We start from the raw sequence: 19,486 nt of genomic DNA on the forward strand, positions 1-19,486 counted from the left end.
TTAGAAAGTCGTTTCGAATGATATATGTATCATTACTACAGGAGGGATTTATTAACTCGAAAACACCTATCGATAAAATAATCTTATGTGAGCTCTAGCTTCTGAAATACTAACAATTCGCCGAAGTTTTTTGAATATGAAATGTTGCATTTAAAAACGTCTTTTGAATTATGTATAACTCATTACTAGAGATGGGATTTATTTAATTGAAAACATCTATCAATAATTATAATTTTAAATAAGCTCTAGCTTCTAAACTACTAACAATTTGTCGGAAGTATGTTAACACGAAATGTTTCATTTGGAAAGGTTTTTCAAATAATATATATTTTGTTACTAAAGAAGTAATGGATTAACTTGACAGAACCTACCGATAATATAATCTTAGAAAAGCTCTAGCTTTTAAAGTACTAACAATTTGTCGGAGTTATGTTAATACAACCTTACGCTTAAAAAGATCTTTTGATTGAAATATGGCTCATAACTTCAAGTGAGATGTTATTCCTTAACACAATGTAAAGTATCAATAATATGCCTTAGGTCAGTTATGTCTTCCAAAATACTAAGAATCGGTAAGTGGTATGTTAAGACGGAATATAGCGCTTAAAAAGATCTTTCGATTGACATATGGTTCATACCCAGAGGTGGGACATATTCCCTAACATAGTAAAACCTATCGATAATACGCCTTATTTGGGCTATATCTTCTAAAATACTACGAATTGATATTGATAGTAAGGATGGTACAAGTAAAAAGCAAGATTGTTTATGTTTGTAATTTTTAGGTAGAGATTTTTCTTTGTACTTTACCTGACGCCATTCGTTATGAAGTTAAAATAATCTTAATCTCTATGTCTAACTTCACCAATATCATTTGTACGTACAAGCAGACAAAGTCAATTTTACTTTAGTAGGTGTATTAAGTACTATTGATAGACTACATGATTTCAAACTTGAATTAAGTAGTCACTCGAGAGAGGCTTATTAGTTTGACAGCTCAAATTGCCTTCATAATTGAACACTAATTTAAAGATAAAAGGAAATGTCACGCACTTGACATCTCAGAGCGCCAGATTATCTTCTCTGTTAACGTTTTGAAGAATTCTCAGCAAAGCAACAGGTGGGAAATTAAATATTATTGATCGGGAATATTTTTCTGACGTCAACATTTCAATTTTATCTTCTCTTCATTTGGAATATTCCAAGTAAAGAAAATTATTTAATTACTTATAACAAGATCGTTTAATAGTGACCGTAATTTAAAATCAACTAGCCTGAGTGTAACTAGTAAAAATATTTGAAAAAATCACCTCTCCTAATAGCTATTTACACAAATCGAAATGTCAAATACAAGCGGCCAAATCAAACATAAATATGAAACGTCAAAAAAAACTGTTTGTCCACGCACCCAAAGGGTATTTATTGAATACTTTGTACATGGATAACATTTCCGCAATTGTAAAACCGTAGTCCATCCCTGTGGGTTCCGCATAAAAATCATATTTGTTGAGGCGCCCAGTCAGCGGAACGTTGGCCAAATGCAAATAGCGGGGCTGGCCATGTGTTTGCAGAGATGTTGCGATGCTCAGATGTTTCGTACTGATACCAATATTGAGGAGTGTTACTATACCCACTATTTGCCAGAAAACCGCTGATTTTTGTATGTACAATTGTACTAACAGTTTAGTTCGGATGTTTGGTTCATGCAAATTTGTTTGGGTGCTTCGAGGATAAACAAGGCGCTTGGGAGCGAAACATGAACATTTTATTGGATGCTGCGGTTTGAAAATACGTACTCGAAAAATTCCTTGCAGCTTTAAAATGTACCTAGTTTAATATAAATTCATGTGAGAATTGCTTATCGAATTGAAAAACACAGATACATTATTTATGGCATGTCCACGCCAGTTTTCGTTAAGAAGATATATATTTTTTTTTTAATCTGGTAGGTCTTTATTACATTTTATAAAACCAGGCATGTTGTTTTTATCTTTAAAACCATTCATCACTAATGGACTAGCTTTTTTTAAACTTTATGTATTTCTCAACATAAATAAGAACGACTTTTTGACCTTTCGAAAGGTAAAAAGGTGTAGAAGTTGATATTTGTACGTGGGCTGTAAATAACTAGGTTACTTCACCGCTATCGTTTGCGTGTGATCCCACGGCACCCTTTGTCGTGGTCACGCAAAAAAACATGGCTGCCGATTTTTTCCGCACACGGATAAAGTTACCTAATTCACTTTTACTTCCTTGTGATTACTCTGTACTTAGTGATTCTATCTCTAGATTAATACTGGAACTAATTAAAATCGTTTGAGGAAAGAAAGAAGACTATTGAGGATATTTTTTCAGTATATAAATTACATTTATTTACTCGTTGTATCTCAAAGTTTTAAAACCATTCATCGTATATTATGTATTTAGGTCCGAAAACAATTTAAATCACTTACGCAGTCGAAATAAAAACCTTTTTTTGAATCTCGGTTAAAAAATCTTCTGTATTTAAACCGCTTACATGCTAAAATATGAAGTACATTTAAAGCTTTCCCGAGATATGCGAATCAAATGAAGGGAATGCACGTCGGACACGCTCCTCAGTCCTGCGATGCGATATGCATGTGACCTGATACCAGGAATCCTGACTATTCGCAGCTTCAATATTACACACAAATCCTCGAAATTTTTGCTGGTGTGCTTTTTATGTGGCTAACTAACCACGCTTATTTTGTACTAACCCAATAATATCAATTTACGCTTTACCAATAATATTTATTACATACGAGCTATTAGTTTATTTTGTGCAATAAACCTTTGTTTATGAAATAAATATTTGAATTTTCAAAAAGTCGCTTTATTATTATTGTAGAAAATGGCTCGATACATTTAGTAGTTGTTAGTGAGTCTAGACCGGATACCGTAGCTGCAAATGACAGCAATCAGGATTATAGTTACGCCAGACAGAACAACTACTAGAAGATAAGAGTCGATACAAGGGAGCCAAGGGTCACAACATCACATAACTAATGTAATGCCCAGCCACTGATGTGCAGCTCACTGGAATATTCCAAGTAGCCGAGCGAGACTCCAAATCGCCCATTTGGAGTCAAAATCTCACTATGCAAAAGTTTTTGCAATAATCCCCAACATCGAGTCCTAGTCACTCCAGTTTCACGACAGAGGAATCTAGACTTGGCATACTCAACTTTAAGGTTCATTTTTCATTGCGTTCGAAGGAGAATCTAATAAATTTTGTCTAGCATGCAACATTTGCTTCGTCACCCCTCAAGGGATATTGCAGCGTGCTTAGCACGAGAGTTTGACTTTTTAAAAAGTCCTGATTTAGTTTCTATTTGTGTTTGAAAGTTCGACGGATGCGGAATGCAGTAACTCGCGTGTGGCAGCTTCATTTTGAAATTATTTTTCGTAGAGTAAAAGTTTATAGATTCTAAAACGCTAATATGAAGACTTCTCAATAAAAAAATTTTTTTCTACACACTAATAAACATACATAGTATTGCAATTCTACCTAGAATAACACATTGTTCGCATCAGAACTCAGTTAACCCTCAAACAGACACGTCAATATCGTCAGACCGGTACGTCAGAAGTCATACAGCCCCCATGCTAACACGTGTCAAGTGGAATCCGCAGCGAGGTGCACACGACGACTACGTGACACGCAGCGGCAGCCAACTCAACTGATTTGATAAGTTTTAAACAGTATTGAGATCTCAACCTGTTAAAAAAGTCAGAGTCAAACACCTTCCAGCCCCGTGGCTATCTGACAGTATAAAACAGGAAATGTCAAGACGGGATAAGGCTAAGCGACGCTACAGAAGGGATCCAACTGAGGAGAACTGGTCTTTTTACAAGCAATTACGTAATCGCTGCAGTCGTCTGTGCAGAGATGCGAAGAGACGCCATATTCACAACTCCATTAAAAACTTCAACACAGCACAAGTATGGCAATTTCTTAAGACTTTTGGTATCGGGAAGGTCGCTAATGATAGCGCTCCCGAATTAAACCTCAACACAATTAATGACCATTTCTCGAAGTCACCAGTAACGCTGGACGACAACGTTAAATCGTCTACTCTTCAGTATCTCTCAAAACTTTCTTTGCCTAAATGTACTTCGTTTTCATTCCACCCGGCTACGGAGGGAGATATCAAACGTGCCATTCTATCCATCTCCACAAAAGCTGTCGGGGATGACGGTCTTCACCTACAAATGCTACTTCCTATCCTTAATATCATCATTCCTGTCATTCTCCACCTAGTCAATTATTCCCTCTTCACTAGCTCCTTTCCATCGGCTTGGAAGAAAGCTCATGTGTTGCCCTTGCCCAAAGTCTCCAATCCATCCTCAGTGTCTCAGTATCGTCCTATATCCATACTTCCAATTCTATCCAAAGTCCTTGAGAGTGTTGTCAACAATCAACTTTCTCGTTATCTCTCCTTTAACAGCCTGCTAAGTCCATACCAGTCTGGTTTTCGCCCTGGCCATAGTACAGTGTCGGCTCTCATCAAAATTACTGATGATATCCGGCTGGCTATGGAGAAGGGGCTTTTAACTGTACTGGTTTTGCTGGATTTTAGCAGTGCGTTTAACTCAGTTGATTTCGACATCCTCTTAGGTATCCTATCCTCACTAAATGTATCTCCTTCTGCTGTTGGGTGGTTCAACTCTTATCTTCGAGGTCGCTCACAGTCGGTTCGCGTTGATGAGGCTTCCTCTGAGTGGCGGGAACTCGCTGCGGGTGTTCCTCAAGGTGGCGTTCTCTCTCCATTACTTTTCTCCGTTTTTATAAACGCCATCACTAAGTCACTAGTTTCGCATTACCATCTCTATGCAGATGACTTGCAGCTTTATCAACACTTCAAACTTGAAGAGCTGCCGAAAGCAATTGATGCCATCAATAATGATCTTAGAAACATAAGTCGATGGGCTAAGGATTTCGGACTTCTAGTCAATCCTGCCAAGTCACAAGCTATCATTATTGGTGGCAGATATTTCCTTAATAAGCTGTCTTCTCCACCACCGGTTTCATATGATAGCGTTGCCATCCCATACTCCTCTGCGGTCAAGAACTTGGGGGTAATTATGGACTGTCATTTATCCTGGGGTTCACACATTGCGGAAGTAAGCCGAAGGGTTTTTTGCTCGTTTCAGTCACTCAAACGTCTCCAGAAGTTCCTGCCTTTTCCGACAAAAATTACTCTCGCTCAGTCGCTTCTTCTCCCTCTTTTAGATTATGCTGATGTCTGCTTTCTTGATGCGACTGAAGAACTTCTTGACAAACTCGAGCGTCTGCAGAATTTGTGTATTCGCTTCATTTTTGGCCTCCGGAAATACGACCATGTGTCAGAATTTCGGAGCCAGCTGAAGTGGCTGCCAATTCGGCAGCGTCGAGATGCTCATATTCTATCTTTTCTCTTTTCTCTTCTTCATAATCCCAACGCTCCGAGCTATCTTCGGGAACGTTTTGAGTTCCTTGTTCCCAGAGGCAAACCCTGTCGCTCCTCTGTATCTCTCCTAGTCCGTATCCCTCCTCATACTTCGAGCCGTTATGATGGATCCTTCACTGTGCGCGCTGTGAGGCTTTGGAACGCTCTGCCTCACAGTATACGTGAGAGCAAGTCGTTAGATGTCTTCAAGAGACGAACTAGGGAACATTTCCTGTCAACATGACCTTATTTGTATGTATGTATTTATTTATTTATTATATTTTATGTTTTATTTATAGGTATATATTTTATGTTATGTAGTTTCATCTTTGTTTTGTTTAATGTTGTGCACTTTAAATTTTCTCTTCCCTATCGCATCTCTCTATCGCTCTAAGGTTTGCTGTTAGAGAACCCAGTTCTGGGTTAAGCTCGCCTTTGTACATGTCTTCTCTGTGTTGTGTGTGTGTTTTTTTTTTTTTTATATGTTTTTGTGTACAATAAAGAATAATAATAATAGTTTTAACATACCTTATACCATCTAACATAGTATTCATAACATTCAAAAAAGTAATGATCAAGTTGAGCTTTGGTGACTTAATTTGACCCAAGTGGACGACCAAAGTAGGTGTATAAGTAAGGCTGAAAATTATTGGTTGTTCCGCGGACATTTTACAACATTTCGCACGCTGTTTGTTACTTTTTGTTAAATCGAGTAGACCAAAAGAAACATTTGGGTGCTTCACAATCACTCACACAGTCACACCGGTGGCTACTCCATTAAGTTACCTCTTGTCAGACCAATCAACAACTTTATGGTGACGAGTATCTAGGCTACAGCTTAAAGCCGATGAGGTGTTACAGCGTGTACTCCTCAAACAAGCGTGACAACACTGACGTGACGACGACGTGACGTTTGTCGGCCGACACGCGACCGTGTTGCCAATGTATTGGATAGTGTATGTGTTAGGATGTTGATGTTCTAATTGAAGGTCAGGGTTATAGGTTGTAGTTTAAGGGAGACTATAAATTGTAGCCGGAAAATAAGATATTAGGCAAATTGTTTTGAAACCATCTATACCTAATAGAAAACATTGACTATATTAATATTAATAACTATTTCTTTATTGCGAGTAACTGGAGATCACAGAAGAAATCTATAAATACTCATTTAAAAGTATGGTTATTTTATGAACAGTTTTTAAATACATATCTACGCTAATTGCAATATTTTTCAAATCGAAACTAAAACGCGTTAAAAACTATTCAATAATGCACTCATTTTTCCAATTCCCAACCCAACATCAGTTAATTATTCTTAAAGCATTGCTCCCGCGAGTCGACCACACTGCAATAATTGCATTCAACAGTAAAGCAATCTTGTACAATTTTACAACATATCTGGGACCGCTAGGATAATTCTACTGTAACATTTGCACTATGACACGTTGCTAATAATTTCAGTAATAAACTTGTCGCTTGGGAATGCTATCCTGGTACTTACTATGTGTTGTGTTTACTCGGGTTGTGGAGTTTTGTTTGTTTGTGGAGTCATAAATGTGTATGCCCCTTCAGTTGATAGGAAACGCGAAGGTCTTTGACACTCTATAATCCATCGAAAATATGTACATTTCCTTGAAAAGAGGAAACTCTCTTGAAAGGAGTGGAATCTCCTATATTGTACTAGATATAACACTCCTTTTTATACATTATATGAAAAATAATAAACAGGTAAATAAAAAATTATGACAGGAAGCTTAAATGAAACTAAAACTAAAGACGCGAAAACAGAACATACTTCATGTACTACCATTGAATGATATTCCAAAAGTAAAACACTAGTACATACTAAGGCAACATGGCGGAGTGCGCCAGCTATCTCAGGCTCGCGCGGCTTCGCCAGAAAACCACAAATGATACGGAGCTGCAGAGGCACTGCCTCCACTGACACCAATAAATTCACTACTATCTTCGCACAGAACTGCAGGTAACTTGGCTTTTGCTAATACGGATACGTTTATTTTGAAGACTGTTTGCAATAGTTTGATATGGGAAGAAATATTGCGTAGATAAACTTACTGTCTTGAATCGCAAGTCAAAGATTATAGTATCGTCAATTAAAAAGAAGGCATGTTATGAAAAATATAATATCCTATAGGTAGCAATAAATCTGGATACGTAACAAATATAGCTTATCAAACCTAAAATTAGAAATAATCTATTAAAGACTTGAGTGAAACTGAGATTGGCAGAAACATACTTTTGCTATGTTTTTTAACAAAACACCAACTGCACCTGGCAACCCTTTTGAAGCAAACTGACTCGAGCCAGGGTTCCGCAATAAAGGCATGCACGAGTAGACAGCAGGTAGTCCTGTTTAAGCCCGGGAGCTATGCGAAACTTCCCCGTATGACAGCTGCATTTATCAAATCCTACACAAAACCCCCGCTCATAGCTACGGTCTGAATGTGACGTAATTAGTTTCGCCAACTTGCGAATACTTGTATACTTTTAATTAATTACTACAATTGCAATCATAGATGTTATAATCTGTCTACGATTGCAAGTATTTCCTATATTTTAGCCGACATGACTTTGATAAACTGTGTGGATAATATACCGACCAAAGGCTGACTAATGTGTGCATTTACGAAATGATTCCTACATCACATTGTGTGACTTCTCTTAATTACCTCGGAGCTCTCTCCTGAGATCTCTACAACAAAATAATACACATTATATCATAATTATGTTAATAAATGTATGAAATCCAATTAACATCGCTGCTCCTATGAGACTTTATGAGATTTATGCATCCAAATTCAGAGAGCAACATAATAATTAGTTTTAATAATTTATTTAGATATCATTTGCATATTAAGGGGGCGGTTATCATATTTCACAGATGTATGTGTAACTATAAAACCCCTACTTTGTATGTCATAACAACTTATGTATTATTGTCGTATAGTGTTTACTTTATTTATGAATCGACCCACGCAACGAGACAATACAATTTTCTTGCCTCCAACATTCATAAGTATTAAGCAAATATTCGGAAAAATATAACTATGTATTATAATTTTCCAAATAAGCGAGCAGTCATCCAAAATAACGTGTAGGAGATAGTGCTCAATGGTTCGTGTTTTATAACCAATTGTACGGATGTGTGGGCTGGGCGGGCCGCGACTTGCGCCCACAAAATTATTGGAATTTGATTATTCGAAGACTGACTTTGAAGATGTGATTATGGACGTAATGAGATTTGAAACATGCGTATATTATGAGCAATGAAATTATTACTGTTTAATTTACCGCTAAAAACAAAATTATACTTAAAATCAATCTCTGGGTTGGCCTTAAGGTAGAATTCCGAGGATAGCGGCTACGACAGCCGCGCGCGGCTTACGACAGTCGTCGGCCGCGCGCGACAATAGTCAACCTATGAAAATGTATGGCGCCGCTGCCGAGGTCCGCGACAGTCGCGCGCGGCCAACGAATTTCGTAAGCCGCGCGCGGCCGTATGCATCTCAACATGGTCTAGCGCTTAGTAAAATCTATATAATTTTAGTAAAACCAGAATTGAATTGTTTTTATTTAGTCGGCAAAACTTCCTTTTGTTTTCATTACAATACAAATGCTTTTGAATCAGTATTGGGTAGTATCCTTCATCATTTCTACTTTTTAAAAATAGGGTCGATTGGTAATCTATTTTCATAATACAGCCACAGCAATACGTCATCCTCTTCTTCTTCAAGGATATCAATTAGCACTTCGACTAGAGGGAACGGACGAACAAAATCTACTAATTTCAACACAATGCCGCGCGCGGCTTACGAAATTCGTCGGCCGCGCGCGACTGTCGCGAGCCTCGGCAGCGGCGCCATACATTTTCATAGGTCTTTTGACTATTGTCGCGCGCGGCCGACGACTGTCGTAAGCCGCGCGCGGCTGCGTAAGCCGCGACCCACGGAATTCTACCTTTATGACGATTGGATATTTTTCCTTTTTGACATTTCATAAATGGAGCATTATTACCGATAGAAAAGTACTCTTCATTTTGAGACAATTTATTATTAAAGTTACTTTTCTAAGTTCATAACATTCCAATTTAGGGTAAAGTACCGTCTATCCATCAAAATAACCGCCTAATTATGAAGAAAGATATTTCTTAACATTATCGAGCCTAATAACATAAAGAACATAGATAATATGTTCAAAAACACGATTAAACATCTACAGTAAACAGTAATAACAAGTATCTTCAAGATGGAATCTAAAAGAGGAGCTGACATTGAATAATATGTATATTTGCAGCATATTTCCATGAAAATAGATTTAAACGAAACGAATTTTCAACATTATTCAGGGAAAATGTTGCACGGGACGTATAAATTTCTATGTCCAATAAGCTAAAATATACGATTTAGATTCAGAGAAGTGATCAATGAGATTTTAGAGGTAAGAAATGTTCACACGGGGTGGTCGGAACGCCGCGGTTTTACGGCCGACATATCAAAGCGGAACCCGGATCTGTATTGAGTTACGTGGCCGACTGTACCTTCGAGTAAAGTCAATGTATTAATTCACCGGGTACACTCGAGACCAACTGCGAGTCCACGGAATTTGTCGCTGACGTTTGCGGATATTTTCCGAACTGTATTATAATTTGACGCGATCCGATATAATTGCTTTAAACAGGTAAGATTTACTGGAAATGTTTAATCCGCAAATGATGGTTCGGTTACTACGGGGTTATTTAGGTCAAAATTGTTAATTAAACTCAATTGATGCTTCAATAAAGTTAAGAGATGGGAAACCAGCTACTCTATTATAGAATTTACTTTGAGAGGCACTCAAAAATAGGGTTTGTTTGAAGTAAAGGTATTATAGGGTTATATTAGTACCTATAAAGGAAGTGAGTATTCTTAAGATTTTTATACTAATTGAATTCAGTAAAAATGAACTTAGCATAACGAGGTTACCTGCCAAAAGGTACTAATTTTTAGCAGAGACGAAAATACTCAGTCATTTTCACATTTTTATATTATTTGACGTTGTATAAATTAAAAATAATGAGTGCTGTAATTCATAGCAATGGCCGTCGTTCTGTGTATTAATATTCACGCCTCGAGTGTCAAGATTTGAATAAATTCCATTAATTATTATTTTTATTCATTTAAATTTCAATTGCGTACAAATTACTAAGAAATTATATTAGTCTATTATAAAGTCGATTTTTGGTCTTTATTTGTCTTAAAACCTAGGAGTCTTTCTAGGCATTTAGTAGGTTATTCACGTTTTAATAGTAGTTGCTACAATTTCACATAAGTATTATAACTTCAGATTCATACTCAACTTGTTTGAAAGAAAAGCTACTTAATTTAGCAGAATGTTTGTGATTTTCTGATAACTTGCAGTTTCAAGAATTTTGTCTACTTTTACCTATTATTTTACGCCAACTTTAGACTTTATTGTTACTAATTAACTAGAAAAAATATTAACTTAAGCAATAATAAACTAACATAAATAAGTATCAGTGTGGTATGAGTGGTACTTTTACAAAAAAATGTTTAAAGTTAATTGCGAATTCGAGAAAGTAATTGGATACAAACAACCAACATGAAACATGTTTTCGTAATAAAGAATATTATTTTAAGCGGTGATTTAATAAAAACATTCCGCATTAAGTGGGATTACACTTTGTAAGCTTATATAATAAATGGATTGTGTGATGAAGTTAAATAAATATTATTCATTTATCATAGTTATTTTTGGTTTAACGAAAGCTGTATTAATTTTGATTATTTCGTAGAAAACTTATAATACAATATTGGTTTTGTTTGACGCACTACATATATTAAATCGAACTATGGTCCCACCCCGGTTTGCTCGGGATCTATGTATCTAAACCTTAAATGAATCACTGTATCTGTTAAACCGAGCTGTACCTACCTCGTTATTGTGTTTATCACTAACAGATAGACAAACGCGAAAGTAGACATTTTATATACACATAGCATGACTGTCGCTTGTTTTTCTTGAAAGGGCGTATCAACAGGCGTAGCCTCTCTACATCAGTAGTTAAGATTAGATTCATCACCTAGCTTAAACGAGGCACTGTTACTACAGACATATATCAGCTTTCATCAGTACTATATTACTTTGTATAAAGGTACGATACATTTTCTTTACCCGATTGTTTACAAACATGTCTACAAATCGCGTAGGTTAAAAACCTTTTTCGACAGTAGGATAAAAAGGTCATGGTTCCTAAGACAGGCTTAACATTATCTTTCAGCTTTTCAATACACGAACATGCTCTTAAAGTAAGTGGATTGTTATGCAAAGCACCCTGTTTCTTATCAGGCAGTAGTTTGTAACAGTTAAGAAGACAATCGTAAAACTTTACAACCTCAAGCGCATAGTTTACCTACTGGCGCGCTGTTAACTACGAGTGAGTTACCAGTAGTTATATGCAACTAGCTTTATATGACATAGAGAAGACTACCCCCCTTCGCGGTTTTGCCTGTGTCTCTTGGGAACTACTCGGTGCATGTGATTATCTGTAGTTATCTCTATCTATGCTAAATTCTTCTCAAACCACACCTATAGCGGTTTTAGCATGACAGTGTTACAATCAAATTGACTAACGCAATTACAGTGTTAGATTGATCGCTGCATAAATGTGATCAGATAGATTTTGAACGTGAAGTAGATGACTTAATATACCTACTCAGGGTTTGTAAAATAATGAAGAAAATTGCGATTCAGACACAGCATCAAATCACCGAATATTTTAAAACAGCTGTCGGATTTCCAGTGTTTCAGTTCTGTATCAGTTTTTGTATCCAGCCAATTCCTAAATGAATGCTTTACTATTACCCACGTAATCTTTATTTTCCCACTTATTCAAATGACTATTATTAATGAAAACATTGTCACGTAAGCAGTAAGTGGCAACATGTGTTTCACTGCGTCACAGATCATAGCGTCGGCCATTACTCGCTCGTCACGCGACATGCTAATGTAAACAAGCCTTAATTTATTATTATTAAACCCTTCAAACTAGATTTTTATAAAAGCTAAGTACTTAAAACTTTATACTTTCTTTGAAATTAAAAATAATCTTACATTCTAAATACATACAATGTAGGTGCCTCGTAATTCTTGATAATTACGAACTCTTTATTCATATACTTCTAGGCCTCTATTTTGTATGATTTACTTATTTTTTCAGCCACGATAAATAAAATAAAATGCAGCATTCTAAAGCGTGTGCCACGAAAAGCCACGCTGTTTAATCCTACAAGGTAGTGGATCACAGAAGATCACATGGTTCCTCGTTTCTTCAGTAAAGTCTAGGCAAAAAGAAGCGTATTTACGAAAGGCCCTTTAACTAGCCCTCATAAACACCAACACAATACCTTTATTCTACTTCCACTGTCCGCACAACATCTGAACAAAATCCACGAGATAACGAACATCACACTATTAATATCATGTTCCAGCACACATTATAAACCTATTCAAAGTATTTCAAGGGGAAATCCGAAAAAATCCGAATCCCGAATCCGGATCCCTTGCCAAAACACGTCCAATAAAATACGATATTAACCCTTGCCGTTACATTTACACGGTCATAAGTTTTGGATTAAAAAAGGGGGGTTGTGGGGAACGCAATGAATGGGAAGGAATCGCCGCTCGAGACGGCTATTGTTGGCGAGCGTACGTATTCGCTTCGTGAGTGTACATACGTGATCTAGTGGTGGAAGAGGTAAGCTGTTTCTGAAGATGGTCAAGTTGATAATGGTTGCTTTTATATTGATAAAAACAGCCAATATTTTATTAATTAATTGTAAGTATACTTAAGTATATAAGTTCTCCACCTTTAACTTAAAAGTATTTGGGGTCGGTGCTGCATCTCTTTATTCCAGTTATATTATTAGCAGAGATTACTCCTTCTTTCTCATTATATCACGTGCTAAACCAAGATATATCACGTGCTAGATATTGAATGAAAAAGGTATATTTTCAGCAATATCAGTACGTAAGCTTCGATAAATGAATACCGTCATTTGAAGGTTACATAAAAAAGCCTTAATTTCAGTAGTAGTCGTAATAGAAACGTTCACGTTAGCAATAATAGTATGACCCATGTCGGCGACGTGTCAGCCAAATGATATTACTACTGACGTTAACGTGGAACTCGCACGATAGCTTACAATTGTTTGCTCTTTACTAGGTTTCTTGTACCATTTTGTTAATACTAAAACTGTCACTTCACAATATCTCAAAACAAAAGTTTTAATAACCTTAGGAGATATTTGTGAAATTACAAAAAAAAATATCATCACTGTACAAAAAACTAGATCACAAAAAAAAAAACCTTTACCCATTTCTTTGAACCAAAACTCATTATTTCTACCAAAATTATCCATTACGGGAAATTAACTAAATAGGGAATCTCGGCACATTTCCCCGTCGTATTAGCGCGCATACTTATATTAGGCCATCCATCATGTGGCGGCTAAACTAAAAATATTCATAGCCAGACATTTCGTGTTTGGCGGAGTAATGACGTCACTAATTGATATGGAGTACGCACTCCGCTCAAGAAAATGGCGGCGACGTGAAAGCTTTTTGAATATTCATCGGCGGAGCGAAGTGTGCGGTTGTTTCGCTAGCTCCGCGCCGCTGCTCCGCTCGCTCCTCGCACTTCCAAACGTAATAAAAGTAAGAGCTGATTTTAATTTGATGGAAGTTAAAAATGCTTCAGGAATACTGTCTGCATTGAAATTAGATTACAAAGTGCAGTTTTAAAGCTGCTTATGCATGGGTAAGTTCAATCATATTTTCGGAGAAAATTGAAAGTCTCATCCAATACTCAGGTTCAATAAAATCCAATAGGTACTTGAGGTTTCATATAAAATACAATTTGAGAAGGTACTAAATTTGATTACGGCAATAGAAACATGTTAACATGTCTGAAATTGTCCTCGCTATCGAAAATCATGAAACCCTTTCAATTGAATCCAATTTAATAGCTTCAAAATCAAGATAAATCGATGTAATACAGGGTGGAACGAGCCGTATTTATTTATGTTAGGCACTGAAAATGTAAATATCTATTTGTCAAGGCGTTAAATAAAACGACGACGTATTTTGGGACGCGGTTCGTGAATCGACGGGAAAACACATCACACAGCTCTTTCACGATACTAGCGGAATATTTTTTCATGGCTGTACTTAGTATTGTTTATTACTGCCAAGATTACTCCTTTAGGTATTGTAATCTGCATTTAAATATGAAATAACCATTCACGTAATATAGAAGTCTTATATTAATTAACGGCTTGCTAACTTCACGATACAAAAAAAAAAGTTTTTTTTTTTCAAACTGCTCCTATAGCCTTTTGATAAAATATGTTAGCACCCTGGAATCATTCTTATGCAGTTAAGTAGAAGTAAGTACATACGTGTTACATACACATACATTGTGTACTGCCGTTTTTTTCGGAGACTTATACAGGATCATCTGCAAAATGTATCTATGTTATTTCTATGAATTTCATAGATCACTACAACCAAACAAACAAACCCTTCAGCTGTATATAGTACCCTCATTGTAGTCAAACGTTCATTAATGTGGAGCATCTGGAAGGCTCAGCCACAGCCCGCAATACTCGTACAAGCCGACATCGGCGCATGCTTCGGCATTTCCTAGGAGCTCGAAATCTTGGCTGAATTTTTCAGCAAACACGGGCACGACTCAAAGCGGTGGATTCGTCTGCAAACACGGAACATTCCCCGGTAAGCCCGGGCACACCCGGGTAGCAACCCCGGGAGGTAAGCCCGGGATGGTAAGCCCGGTCTAGACTGTACATGCTTTGTTGATCTAGAGTTCCATCGGCAAATACTTTGCCTTGTTCCAATGTATGGGAAACAAATCTGTTGGCGTTTGTTTTATTCATGGCTGATTCGAGTCGCGAATAAAACGGTGCCAGCTGCACCTGTACTGTACTGTGTTGCATTTTTGATTAATTTATACATGTACAGTGTAGGGGTCTTAGTTTGTTTTAGTCACAGAATTTTTGAAAAATTCAGGTTTGTAATTATTAAGAAAAAAATCATTTCGTCTTATTGCGATAAAATAATAGCTAACCTATCCTAACACGCTAACATTGTACAAAAAGAGTTAGCAACCGCGAACAACTGACGGTTGCATCGAACCACCTGCATTCACGCTATTCGTGAAGCGTATCTCAATCTGACAGCTGGCACAGCAATCAAACAAACGGATACACACACCACACGTCACTATCGCGAAACAATAACAGGCCAATTTGTAAATAGCGGAATATCGCTCGTAATACGTGATCGGATCGGCACGGGCATCGAACCGAAACTACGGTACGTCAAAAAGCAATCACTGTACTAACACGGAATCATTCGGCGACGCCGTCAGCCGGAACAAAAGCGAATCACTTTGATCCGACCGTAGGGTGACCACGAGTGGGCGTGTAATGAGACTGTCCCGGCCCCGTTACAAGTAGTGATTGTTTTTTACGGGTGAACAGGTGTGAGGAATGTGACCGACCTATCGCGCCCAACCCATTATCGTTCTGAATGTCCGAAAAAACCGACACTGTGTTCGACAGGGAAAAGATTTGTAACCTATGTTGCCTTCTACAAAAAGGCTTGAGTTACCTATTTAATTACTTGTAGAGGTAACAAATAAAGAATTCTATATTATTAAATAATTTAATGAAATAAAAATCTAACATTTGCATGCAACCAGGCCATAATATCAGCCATATATGTAAAGAGACATCGTTATAAATGGATTTGATAAAAAATGTGCACTTAAAAATACAGCATTCACATTTTACAGTGGAATATCCAATTAAAACTGCTTTCAAAATAAATACAATATTTTTGAATTCAAGTAAACAACAAATTAAAAATTGAAAAAAATATTCGAGCACCAATATTAATTTCGTAACCAGCAAAATTAAAATATTTGAAACAATATGCTTTGAACAACATAAAATACCAAACAGCTTTTAAACAAGGAATACTAATTTGGAAAACGAGTTATTTTTAATATAAATTACATTGAGCAACACAATATCTAATGTCTAAAAGCAACTAAACATTTTAACAACTAAACAATACATATACTATTGTTCGGCCATTCAGAGAATGCGTTCCTGACACGTCGCGATTGAACTGACGACGTAACTTTGCAATGGCGTTGCAGTTACGATAAAAATATTTTTGCTGGTTGTTTACCGTTTTAACAATTGAGGAGCATTAAAACAACATTATTATATCAATAATCAATGAATGTAGTTACGTCGTCAGTTCAATCGCGACGTGTCAGGAACGCATTCTCTGAATGGCCGAACTATACTATTTCATAACTTTTTATCCTTAACTTGGGTGTCGCTTCCTATATGACATCTTGTAGAATCACGATACAAGTCATATACTTAATGACGTCTAATTATGATATGCGTGTATATTCATTACAATAGAGGCAAAAAAATAAAAAGTAATAAAAAATATCCTGCTTAAGTTGACTGTTCCATGGTGAGCCTACTGGCGATAGAGCATAGGCGCTCGCAGATAGCTTCAAACAATGAAATGAAAGCCCGCGCGATATTTCAATGCAACGCAAAGCCAAGCGCGCCGCCCGGCCCCGCCTACTGCACACAGATTATTATCCCACCTACCTGCGGGAAAACTTGTCTTACTCGACACATGTACTACTTTTAGTATAGCATTCGTTTCGTATTTTAATGGGAAATACATTAGGGTTTTGTGTTAGACGCGGGAGTTTTTTGCAAGACAAGTGCTGATATGTGACCTGTCATTGGGTCATAGGGTATTGGTTAATGGATCGTAGTGCTACATACATAAGAACATAAAATATTTGCAATATCTTCTCTCTTTTAGAATTCGAATTTGTCTTTTGACGTTACATGACAATCATACGTAAAGTTAGCTAAAAGAACTTTCACACCAACGATTTCTTTATATACTTATTTGGCTAACTTAACCCTAAACTGATCTATGACACTATAAACTGTAACATTTGAAGACAGAACTAGTCGGAATAAGTTATCAGCGTATGAGAGGAGGGCGCGGTTTACTTAGCGGACTTAGAAGCAACTTAGTCGCCAACTATTCACTTAGTGCCGACCGATGAACTACTTTACTTCGGCCGGAGGCGGAGATGTGGGAAAATGCAATGTGGTATTTAAGAAAAGATCACGCGAGGAAACTATGTCAATCTGAATACTATTTTCTGATGAAGCCTCCCATCAAGAATTGATTGTTAAGACAAGCTAAAGCTTTAGATATTGATTTAAAACGTCACCTGTCTAGCTTTTTCCCAACCATGTTCGAGGCAGCTTGTTTCTTGATTAAGGAGCTTAGCATCTGGCCTATGGCAACAAAACAAAATTATACAATGTCTTCAAGAAATAAAATCATTGTAAGGAGAATTTTGGAAACTGCGATTGGCATATGACACATATTATTCCTCAAACTGTCATCGTTGGAGGACGCACGACTGACGTTTGTAATTTCCGACTCATACGAACAGTCGGCATATTTCTCACAAAACAGAGTTTTCCAAGAAACGTTAATATGAAAGCTGTAGCTCTGTCAAAGCTCTCATATACATATTTATGTTATTATATGATAAACTTAAGGAATAACAGTAGATCATAGACCTACATTTTTAACAGCCATCATCTGCCTAGCCTTTTTCCAACTAAGCTTCTAGTGTAATGGGATGCATCTGAACAACATATAGGGACTGTCTATCTGATCTCCCCTATCCAGTTAGCTGAGAAACCCGATACCCTTGGTAAGACAGCTTGTCAGGGTTCCTGATTTCAAAACTCATCGACAGCGCCAAGCGTTGCTTAACCTTATGATCAATCCTGATCGACCTGTGCGATTATCACATTACCACTACAGTTCTTACTATTTTTTAATATACCAGTTTTATGTAATTCGAAATGACCACATCCACAGTTTCTTAGTACGGTTGTCGCAGTAAGTAAAGTTAGCCGGCGCATGCAATGCTCTAACGAGAACTCCTGATATGCTAACATTATTACTGCACCTACGTGGACATACTTTTAGTTTGTTGCGAACTGTGGCTCCTTTACCGGAATTCATTTAAAACCCTTTGCTCTATTTCTAAGTAGAGTTGGCAAATAATGAAGTGAAATTCTGTGAAGCCTCAGTTATTGGAAAGATTAAATATTTTCCTATTTACCTGTTTAATTTTTATTTTAATTCTATCCTAAATATAAGTAGTGTTACAGAGCAGTCATCACACAGTCGTATAAATGATAACTTTAGAGATACCTCTAACCTCCCCACTCAGAGACATTTATGGCCTTACTACAAAAACTTAAACATCTGTTTTACACTTGTCTAAAAAAATTGTGGCAGCAAAATGAACCATATGTCAACGTCATAATCTGATTTTTTTTTAGACAAATATTAAACTGACCATTAAAAGTTTTGTGGTAAGACGGTGCATGGTTACTTAAGCCATTCCTTAATGAAGGATTTGTATGACATTCCGTCACTAAGTAGTGACTTAAGTAATCATTAAATATCTCTGAGTGGGGAGGTAAATCATTAATGATAAACTTAATTACCTTGCCTTTTCGCTACTTCCAAAAGAACACAGACCTCTTTCTCATCTCTTTCTCATCTCGAACTTCAGTCCTTCATATAGCAATTCATAGTTCTATCCAAAGATGGTTGTACCCTCGCCCTAACCCTGCATAGCGATGCAATTGTGGTGCACGATCGCACAAGTTTGCATTGGAACTTTGGCGTTGCATCGCCGCATTGTACTCATGCGGTCTGAACTGTTGACTTTTCTGATCATTTCCATTCCATTGCTTTGTGTTGCGAAATTAAGGTTTAGTATCTGAAATAGTTCGTATGATAAAATTAAGTTATTTTTCCAAACTATGTAGGGGCTGACTTCCAATCTGTTCGGA

This window comes from Helicoverpa zea, chromosome 15, assembly GCF_022581195.2.
Source record: "Helicoverpa zea isolate HzStark_Cry1AcR chromosome 15, ilHelZeax1.1, whole genome shotgun sequence".
Lineage (NCBI taxonomy): Eukaryota > Metazoa > Arthropoda > Insecta > Lepidoptera > Noctuidae > Helicoverpa > Helicoverpa zea.